The following is a 6,000-nucleotide window of genomic DNA, read 5'->3' as shown; positions in this document are numbered from 1 at the left end:
AAAAATTTTTTTGCTCAATTAGAAATTATAATATGGGATTTTATTACAAATATTTATTTATATATGCTATATGACATATTTTCATATATTTATATTTTAGTAAACGTTTATATTTTATTTTACGGTTTTACAAGAAGTGTAATTTTTATCAAATTGCGTCTCGATACCCATAAAAATGATAATAAAAGTTTTAGGTTTTTAAATAAGATAGCATTAAAATATTCAAAAGAATAAGAAAGAATATTTTAAAAAATATTGAAATCCAATAAAATTTATCTGACATCCTGAAATAAATAATAATGGTTTAAATTATATTTAAAGTCTCGTAGTTGGTTACTTAGCGAATATATTTCTTAATTAAACCTAACTTATTGTACAGAGCTATGAAAAGGAATTTTATATTCTATTATAACTTATGAGAAAAAATAAAAAAAATTCCGTATGACAAATAGGCTAATTTAAAAAAGGGGCGTACATACGTGTGAAAAAAATTCATAACCTGAAATCCTTCGATGACGCCTCCTCCGAGAAATTCTGCATGTTAAAACGTTTGATGTTAATTCTTTATCGTCTAATTGGAATGCTTGATAACATTTATTTGTTTAAATCGTAAATGGTAGAGATAAGACTCAATATGCATCTTAAGCTCTAATACAAGAAGATATAGGGAAAAAAAGCAAGGACATTGTGGTTTAGTTTACATTAGGCATTAGTAGTAATAATTATTGTATAACTGACGAGTGTATTAGAATATAAGATATACTTTAATAGATTCGTTATGTTTAATACAATATAACTCTTATATAAAGATTTTCAACATTCATTGTTATATTATGTAAACTTTAATAAAAATGTTATTTTCTAGAATATTTCTTTTTATAAATGTACTTTTATAGCATATTTATTTTAAATACTTGATAAAATAGTAAAAAAAATTTGTTAAAAAATATGCGTAGCAAAAATTTATAAAAAAAAAATTAAATTTATACATATCTATTTTATTATAGATATAATAAACTTATTTATTGATTTATTATGTAAACTTTTTTAACTGCATTAAAGCAATAAAGAATATTTAATAATAAAGGAAATTAATAAGTTACATAAATCGAAACATAATATAGGAAAGGCAAAATTACAAGAGCTATCTTTTACTTAATTTTATGGATTAAGAATGTTCATAATACATGAATAAAATGAATAATGAAACAGACAAATCCAACCTTTCTATTTGGTACTTTTATAAATAATATTTCATTATAATTTATTTAAATATAGCGTACTTTTATATAATATATTTAATTTTATACTATATATTTTATCTTTTATAAGTTTGTATAAGTATTCATTACTTTATTTGTATATAAATCATAGAATATAAGAACATTTTTAACCTACGTATTTTTTATAAAACAGCAATTTGATTAATGTTAAATGAAGTGATAACAATTTAATGGGTTCATTTATACACTCAAATATTATTCTTTACTCTTCCAGTGCACAAAATATGTTCGTCTACATACAATCTAATACAAAGCGTATTTATTTAAAAAACTATTACAAATTTTATATTTTTTTCAATTAAATACATAATAAATATAAATATTAAAACTATTTTTATTTGAGTCTAATTTTTATGAACATTAATTTACAAGTTATAAACAGAAATACATTTCGAAATCTATAAAATTTATAATTTTTTTTTAATAACTATAAAATTTATATTTGCTTTGAAAAATTTTATAACTTCCTTTAAGTTTTCTGTGGGTGTATTTTGTATTTTTATAATTCTTAGTTATTTTATTTGCAATAATCCTTTTAAGTGATTAATCTTTATAATAAATACAGTAAATGTAAAATATGCAAATAGATATGCATATAAAAACGAATTTTTATTTTTTAATTCCAAAATTCACAATAGAGTATTTGATCCTAATTATATTTAATCCTAATTGTTTTTATCATAGTTCTAATAGAAAATTGATATTTTAAGCTAATTTTACTATTGAAATAAGATTTCATTCAACAATAATGAATGTTTAAGCTTTAATACACATTAAAGTAATTTGTTATTAAAAATAAATCTTTTTATTTGAAAAATAAAAATATACTGTCTTTTATTCTAAATGTATAATTATAAGGTAGTTATTTTTCCTGACTGTTAGTTAATTAATAATCATTATTATTATTAATCAAATATATTTGTATTGAAATAATAAAAGTATTTGTTATTGAATAAAAGAATTTAAGCTGGCGAAGAGAGAGAGAGAGAGAGAGAGAAAGGGAACCACATAACAATTAATGAGACAGAATTAATTATAAGTCACTATATATAAACAGCATTAAAGGTCGTTGCCATTAATCTTACATTAACTTAAAGATTTTTAACTTCAAGATGTAACAATATTTTAGAGTAGTTCATCTCACTCTCATTATTTAGAGAATCTAACACAGTGCGGTGCAAACAGAGAAATAAGGCGGATTCACAGACGGATTTAGTCACACAATTAATTGAGTATATAGAAATTAATAGGAGAGATAATTTTATAACAAAAGCTTTCTTGCAAAATGATTTCTGAACCTTTACATAAAAGTTAGATAAAGGGAAATTGATAAGTATTGCAACATATCTTAATTTATAATGATTGGATATGAGAATTTAAAAATTTACATGTATATAGGGGAAACCTTTTTATTAAGCTTTTTTTATTGTTTCTTATTTGTGTGCTTATTTCATTTTTAGAATTTATGTGACTTATTCAGATACCTTCACGAAATTATTGATAGGTCCAAGTTTTGTAATAAATGAATATACATACATATATATGTACATATAGTCATATATACGTGAACCTCGGTGAGTATGTGTATATACGTATATTTTAACATCTCACAGAACTTGGCTAAGAAAATCAATTGATTTACGACTTATTTGAAAATAGGAGCATAGCATTTTTTACAAAGTTCTTATGTATCAATAATTTAATGAAAGTATTTAAAGGTATTCATAAATTTGCAGAAATAAATAGAAGTACATAAAAAACATAATAAAAATTATGTGTATACAGAATATATTAATATTTTATTTTTATAAACGAAGTCCAAATTTATACGATGTATAAATGACTCATATCAAGTTAAAAGATACTCCAACGCTTTGGAAACTATTTTTAACATTTTTTATTTTAATATCATATAGATTTTTTTTACATTTCCAGTGTCATAGTTTATATTATTAATTAATTAAAATATATACTGCGCATTTTTATGAAGACCTATTTTTAATATGAAGTATTAAGTAAATTTAATGTTTTTTTTATATTTTTATATTTTGGATATAATAATTTGTTAATATTAAATTGTAAATACAATTACTTGTAATATTAATTAACTGGTGAAAGATTTTTCTTTCAAATATAAAATGTTATTTTTAATTTTTTAAATCCTTAAAATTTTTTAAATTCTTTAATGGTATAAAAGTACATGGAATATTCAAATTTAGATTACAGTACAAATTGTTATTCAAAATACATTTCAAACTGATGATTATTATATTTTAAACTGATTATTAGATTATTAAATGTGAAATAGAATAGAATTCAGTTTCTTGATAATGTATCAATAATATAAAATTAAATAACGAAAAGAAAATTTTATTCGGTATTTGTTCATTTTCTCTCATCTCTTGATAAGAAATTTAGAAATGACATAATCGAAGAAAATCAATTTGCAAAATTTCATCAGGAACCCAACAAATAGATACATCTACCGATAGAGATACAAGTATAATTTTTTTGTGAATTAAATATTAAATAATTATTAGATAAAATTAATAATTATTAAATAAAATTAAATAGTAGCATATTATAGGCTTTTGTTTTTGTTTCTACTATACTATATTATACACTCAATGCTATTCTTGTTTTGAAAACCTATGATAAAGTTTTTTTTTTAAATGTAAATTTTGTTATTATATAGATAATTTTCCTATTAATTTAAAATTTTTACTTTTTAAATTTTATCATTTTATAAATTCTTTATATGTTGACTTGCTTCATATATTATGATATTTATAATACTTATAAAGAGATATAAAAGGAATAAAATTTTTCATTATATAATCGATATTTCAATTTAATTGAAGTTTAAACTAAATCAAAGTTTTGCTGTATAAAAAATGAAATGTCAATAATTTGCATAGTAATTTATGTTAATTTAGTGCATTTAAAAATTAGTCTCGGAACATAATTTTATATAGAATGTATATAGAATAATGTATATAGAAAGAGTTAAAAGAATGTTTAATGATAATATAGATATATGCTACTACTTTAAATTTAATAATAACTTGAATAGTATTTAATATTATATAGTAATATTTAAATAGTATTTATTATTGAAAAAAAATTTATTTTAACGTAAAATTTTTAAATTATTAAGAAAAAAATTGATTTAATTTAACTTTTCATAAAAAATATAATATATCTAATATGAGATTCATTATAAATAGTATAAGAAATAATGCAGATAATATTAAAATATTATCATGTATAATATAATTTGTACAATATTTTTGTATAAAATACTAATAGTGTAGTAAATATTTTTTACACTTTACGATACATATTTACTTAATAATAAATGATATATATTTTATTCAGATTTCAAAGATTTGATTCTGTATATAAAAATTATTATAAAAAGATAAAAAATATTCGTAATTAATAGTATGTTTTAGTTTTAGGGAATAAATAATAATATTTAAGCGTATATTACATTAGTTGCTAATTTTATATAGTAATGAATCTGAAATTGAAAAAATTAAAAGACAATTGTATTAAATATAATTAGGATGGTGTGGACATGAGAATGAAATAGAGAGAGAGAGAGAGAGAGAGAAATATAGAGAGAAAGAATCATGGGTTTTGTTGGCAAATATATAGTATGAATGGAGTAACAAATAGGTGTAATTCTTCTTACAACCCCTAAGGAGTGTTTAATTTTGTTGATGTTGCCGATTATTTTTACTTATTTGATATATAACACTTGCTTAAAGATATTTTGTCTTACTTTTATATATTTATTTTTATTTTCTATAATTTCTACGTAATTTTATATTATTTTATATTATATTGTCTTACACAGAATTAATGTTGCAAATACATTTGTTCAGTTTCATTTAAGAAATAATTTTAAAAATATTGGTTCTTTATATCTTGTATAATAATTATTTAAATAATTACGATACAAAATATCATTTAATGTTGTATAATAAGAATTTGCAGTCCCATTTAGACCAACAAAGTTTTTAAACATTATACTTCTAGAAACTTTAAAATATTTAAAGATATGAAATTAAATTTCAATATCAATCTGTATATGCAAATAGTTTCGAATCTTTTAAAGCACATAAACTTTATAAACACGGAATATGAACATTATAACATTACTGAAACCCATGAAGCGAATGGCAAGGAAAAAAAGATAAGGAAATAAATGTACAATTGATCAGTTCACACATTACATGCAATTTCTACTTGAGTATAAATATACTTTGTGGAAAATACGCCTTTTTTTTTTTTTTTTTTAATGTATCGCATGAAGAACATGGGAGAGTTAGTGTCTCTAGCTAATTTAAAATAAAGAACGAGTACGTCAAAAAAGTCTAACGAAAAGTACCTGGCTGTTGATCTCGGTACCGAATCATCACAACGTTAGGATACATCATTATGGAATCCAATAAAGAGTATCAAGTCTTTTTCAATTTTTTTTCTTTATCCATTTTGATAAGTTGTCCTGAAAGCCTGGCCATAAATATTCGGCAACCGAATAATGATTTCGCATTGGCTCGTATCTAGGATTACTGATGTTGCCTTTACTGATACTACAAAATCTCGTAATGAAGGACACCCTCATTAATTAGTCGATAAATTATTCTTCGCATTTAAACTTATGAGACTTTCTTTTCTATATTTTACACGCACATACACGTATAATCAC

This window comes from Ceratosolen solmsi, unplaced genomic scaffold (assembly GCF_000503995.2).
Source record: "Ceratosolen solmsi marchali unplaced genomic scaffold, CerSol_1.0 scaffold17, whole genome shotgun sequence".
Classification (NCBI taxonomy): domain Eukaryota; kingdom Metazoa; phylum Arthropoda; class Insecta; order Hymenoptera; family Agaonidae; genus Ceratosolen; species Ceratosolen solmsi.
The sequence above is the reverse complement of the archived record's forward strand: the minus strand, read 5'-3'. Positions refer to the sequence as shown.